The sequence below is a fragment of the Vidua macroura genome, chromosome 3 (assembly GCF_024509145.1).
Source record: "Vidua macroura isolate BioBank_ID:100142 chromosome 3, ASM2450914v1, whole genome shotgun sequence".
NCBI classification, from domain to species: Eukaryota; Metazoa; Chordata; class Aves; order Passeriformes; family Viduidae; genus Vidua; species Vidua macroura.
Window position 1 is genome coordinate 22,624,942 of NC_071573.1, and position 5,720 is coordinate 22,630,661.

Below are 5,720 nucleotides of genomic sequence, written 5' to 3' on the forward strand. Positions count from 1 at the left end.
AGACTCTTATGAATAATTGTGAGTGCTGTGATATTATTTGTTTGTTCCTATGGGTATGCACATAAAGACATTCATGTATATATATGGGTAATAAATGTGCATAGTTTTAGTCAGCTCACTGTTATTTATGCACCTCTTGGCCTTTTAACTCCGTGTTGCAGAATGCCAAGCACCATCACCTTCCCACTCTGAGTCTGCTTCACTCCTACCCTCAGCTGGAAGCGGCTGGGTAAACAGGAGGGCAATCAGAGTAGAGCTGCTTCTGGGGAGGCAGCCCTCGTGCCACGCTTCTGCTCCTACATGGACCCTTCTCCAGCTCTGCTCATACCAACACTGAGGGGACCTTTGCCTCAGCAAGGACTGATTAAAAATGGGGAACCCAGCCTGCAGGACTCGGTGCAGAAACCAGGAGTCCGTCAGGAGCCCCCCTAAGCAGGGGAACTAGGAATGACAAGCTCAGGTCCCAGTTATGACTTCTACAGTCCGGCTCTAAATTTCTTTGCCAAAAAAGGACCCTTGCCGGAAATCCTTTGCAGGGTGTCCCCAGCTCAGTGGCGAGGAACTCCATAACCAGCTGGGGTGAGCAGGACCATCCTCTTCTGCCTGGCTGACCTCCATGGCAAGGCTGGTTTGGCTCTAACAGCACTCCCCAAAGCCCCCAAATTCCCTGGAAATAGCCAGGAACTCCACAGAACTGCACCAACCCCCCACAGGACGTGCTTTCCAGTGCTTATACATAAGCCCTTGCCACACAGGGTATCTTCCTCCGTAAAAGATGCATTCATCATGTTTAGAGAAGGGTTATCTCTCCCTGGAAAGAGCGTGCATTAGTACTTTTTACTCATTCAACACTGGACGCTCCCTATCAACAACAGCCTGCTGAAGGGGAGAAAGAGGTGAATTAATCACAGGAAGAGACAATTTAAAGGAGTTTGGCTATAAAATGGAGTTCATTAGGAGGCCATAATGTATTTGGGACTAACAAGCTGCAATTTGCCCACCTCTGCTGTCCCACACAACAATAAGCAGCACTAATTGCATTGACACCATGTTGCAGGATGGCCACAATTCCTCTCTTAACTCCTTCCATAGAAGAGTCACAAAAAAAAAGTTATTTCACCTATTGCAAATGCAAGTTCTTTTTCACAATGCTTAGCTCCTTATCTCCTTGGACTGGGAGAATACAGTATTAAGTGGTCTGCAGTTTTCACTCTGGAGCTAAGGTTGTAATAATAATCCTGTAACTTGGCTCTAACATTGCACTCAGAGAGATCTCAAAGCACGTTACAAATGTCCATGGTATAGACAGCATATCACTAAAGGAACAGGTCCAAGTGAACCCCAGTTGGGAATGCTGCACAAAGCACTTTTTCCCATCCATCCTCCAGGATGCAACAGTTTTTTTCCATTTTTCCTCCTTTTTCTGGTTTAGCTTGTTAAAAAATATATTATGTTGGCTAATAATTTTTTTTTTCTGGTCTTCAGATTTATCTCAATTTTTGTTTCATGTTATTACCGTGCAGAGCAGTCTATACAGTGCACTACTATAATCACTGGCAATGTAGGTCTGTGGGTCTAGGGCAAAAGGAGAGGTAAAACAGGAATTGAAATACTTGAGTGACCCAAGTTTGTGCAGTGCTGCACGTCTGGACTTCTTTTGATCGAGTCGGAACAAGCCAACTTTTTCCTAAGACTGAATTCCAGCTCAGTTCTTTGTCGGGATGTTAGGTGGTGACCTTAGCTCTGTACAGCACACTAGAACCTAATACAAAGTAAATATTTCATTTGGGAAGCCTTTGCAGCCCATCAGCTGCAAAAGTACCACAGGAGGCACCTCAGCTGCAGGGAACTATGTGCTCTCCCATCACCAAAGAACTTTCACCACAGACGGTCATGTTCTTTCCATTACAAGGATGAGAGAGAGGCTTTGCCAGCCCAGCCTGCAGGTTCAGGAGGAGGTAACCTTGGGAAGGCAGATCAGCAGCTGAGAATCATTTTATTACGAGCAAGAGAATGACAGGAACTATTTGCAGTGCACAAATAATATTGCTTTATTCCATTGATACTCTCAATTTAAAGATAAGAATAAAACTAATCTGGGGATTCATTTTCACATGTGCTCAGACTGCCTCTCTAACAACAAAAGGGAGCTGAAAACAAAAGTGAATTATTTGTATGTCCAGTTTGCCTGGCTTTGCCTGGAATGATAGCAATTGATCTTAGCATGAATGAAAATCAGATAAAATGAAAGATCCTGCTTGATCATGGTGACTTGATGCCTGAAACCAGGAGAATATGTATTTTTCAAGAAAATTACCCTGTTTAAGATAACAATTGAGGTTATTAAAGTATTAAGAGATGTCTTTTTTACTCCTTGCATACTCTGCAGTATCTTTGTTTTTCTTATTTTCTTTTTTCCACCTCTTCTCTCCTCTTTTTCCCTTTTCCCTCCCATTCCACAGTTCTGACAGCATAAAGGTTGAAGCATAGGTAGCTACTTTCAATTTGGTTTCCAATCAATTCCTGCTGAATTTTACTTTCAGATTGTCATGCTCAACAGAAGTTGAAAATACAGTAATAACACATTTGCTTGTCGATTTTGTTTTTAAATATTTCCTTAGGGATTTGTAACAAATTACAAAAATGTTTTCTACTGGTCTTAAATACTGTGAAATGTTATTTAATAATCAAAACTTAAACATTAAGCCAAACTCCATTGCACAATATGTTCCTTTAATGGAAAGAGCTAATGAAAAACACACTAGGCCAAATTCGCTCTATTTTCTTCACCAAGGAGAATTTCTTCTTTATTGCTAAGGACCTTTGTTTGCTTCATTTTTCTGGGAACAATGTTCAAATTTGTATAATCAGACCATGTTCTGCACATATTTTTCATGGCTATTCTGAAACAGTTCTGTCCTCATCTCTACCCTGGAATGGGTTGGTTTTTTTTTTTTCCTTTTTTTGAAATGTGAATCTTGGCTGGATGAGTCACTGGGACACTATCTTCATCTGTTTTACAGTAATTGGACTGGAGCATTTTTTGTGGCTGTATCTGAGGTTGTTTCCTGCTTTGAACTCAGCACTCACAGAGCCGTGTTAATTTTAGTGATTACACAAACTAGACTCTGGCCAATAAAGTTATTGTAGTCAAAACCATGGCTCTGATCCAAATAACTCTTACTCTATCTGTGGCAGAGCAACTGCTGCTTCACACTATGAATGGAATAAAATCAAATAAAAATTCACCACAATAACTTGCCAGCAGAAGAATGTGTAGTATCACTTCTTTTGCCATGTGGTTGGGAATCTTGTACAGATCCGTTCCACTTGAAAGTCTTCTATCTCAGTTATAAAAGGACATTTATTCTCTAAGAAAGGAGGGGGTGTGAGGCTCAATGTTTTAGATTTCATTCAGGTAAAATCCCAGTTCAGAAAGGGCATAAAAGCATGTGCTGGAAATGAAGTGTGTGCTCAAGTCCCATTGAAGCCAGGTAGATTGTAAGCATATGCTGAAATGCTTATTTAAATTGGGCCCTTAATTATTAAGTGCTATGAGATTGAACTACATTTCATATTATTTTCATACATCTATATTTATATATGTGCGGGTGGGTGGGTGTGCAAGGATATATATAAGCTGTTCGCTAAAGAACATAAAAATGAAAAAAAGGATCCCCTACACCCTTCTCCCTTAAGTGTCAGATTATTTGATGGTTTTGCCATAATTTTTTTTTATGTTTGGTTGAAATGGTTCTTTTGTCAATGAAAAGAAAAAAGGAATCTGAAACTTGTTTTTATTGACCTTCCTGGTATTGCCTTTCAGATATGCTGTGTGTGCAGACACGGCTGCAGGGACCTCAGCCCACCCTTGCAGATCTTTGCAGGGTGCATCCCTACTTGCCTCTGGGGTTTGTGTTTTAATTAATCAGCTATCACTTTAACTGTGCTCTAATTCTGTTGATTATTTCTATCCTTTATACATATCCAGAATAAAGTTACGTGTACCTGCTGTTAATCTAACTGTGCATTTCCTCCATGGTAGGTCCCTGTCCTGTTGGTTTACTAAGGGAACAGCCTCACAGAGCTTTATCTGGTATCACTGGCCTGCATCCTACTGAGACAAGCTGGTGCTTCTGATGTGCAAAATCAGGAAGCCAATAAAATGGCAAAATGGATGTGTGTGCATGTGTGTGTGTGAATAGAAGGTCTTAAATGCACAGGTTAAAAATGCACTCCTAAATGTAAGCTAAGGAGAGAATGAAGGGTTTGAAGAAGGACTTGGTTTAGAGTGAAAGATGCTTGGCTCCAAGCATTGGGAAGGAGCAGGCACAAGTGAAATAGCATGGATTATCCCTAGAAAGGCACAAAAATATGGTCCAGGAGGAGAGTAGTTCACTGGTAGGAAATGAGGGGAGGTGAAGCACGGTCCTGGGGGTTTTACAGGGCAGGAAAGTGGTTTGGAATTCAATTCAGCAATGGATAAGAAGGTGACAGGGGATGTAAGCAATATGATCCTATTTCTTAGAATGAGAAAAATGCAGCCATGAAAGTCTGTATCCACTAAAGTTATGAGAGAAGGAATTTTTTTGATCTTTTTAAACTAAAAAGAGGATTTGTATTGGCTGAGGTGTAAAGTCAGGGCTATGCATGCAGAAATTGCTTGTAAGAGAGTGACAGACCTGTCAGCAAGGAGATGCAGCCAGGCCAGGAAAGCTTGGGCTCCTTAAGAACATTTCTTCAGGGACCATCAAATGCAGTAGGACACCATGCTGCTCCCAGGGCATTCAGCCCACTGCCCCACATCCAGAGACAGAGCAGAGCAGGGAAAGAGGGGTAAGGGAGGCACAGAAGTGTAAGAAATGTTGCAAAATCATTTAACAGCAGAGCTCAGGCAATGCCCCCATCTCAGGCCCTTGTTCAGCACACACCCCACCAGGGAAGGCAAGAATGTGACTCTGAATCCTCCTGGTGCATTTTGGCTCCCATTTCCATGCAGACTGAAACACTGTGCTGTCCTCCTCACTTCTGGTGGTACTTTGAAGGTTTGCCCTATCCACCCTGTGGGCAGATGGAGACAACAGCAATGGCAGAAAATGTATGTCCTGAAGCAGACAGAAAGGACATAAAAGCCCAGAGAAATACCTGTAGGAAGGGATACACTATGTGCCACGCACTGGCAGATAAGAAGCCACTAGCAAAGAACAAGGCAGAAAAGAGACTTTTCCTACTTGCCTAAAGACAGACCTGGAGCAAAGGCTAGGATGCCTGTAAGTCCTGGGTTCTGCCACTACCCTCAGCAGATTTCTAGCTAACTTTGTCCTAATTCAGCATTAGCAGCTGCTGCCAGCTCCCAAGGATGTATCTCCCATATGAGACAGCACTCAAAGCCCAGCCTCAGCCCTCTTACCCAATAAGCAAAAAATAAAAGTGTTGTCACAGCTTGGTTTTATCATAGCCAGGCTTAAGCAGGATGGTCAGCAAAACCCCCCAAGCTGGTCAGTGCAACGCTGTCTCTCTTAGCATGCAGGAGGCAAATGGCTGCAGGAATGTTTTATGTTTCTGTTCCATCCCTGAAGTTTCCTTTTGTGTAGAAACCTCCTGGATACAAGGGAGATGAATTATTGATATGCCAGCCTTGGGAAGGAAAAGCAAGGCAAGATTAGAAAAAGGGAAGGGACCTTTGTCTGCAGTAAATTGTATAAAAAATCAGGACATTC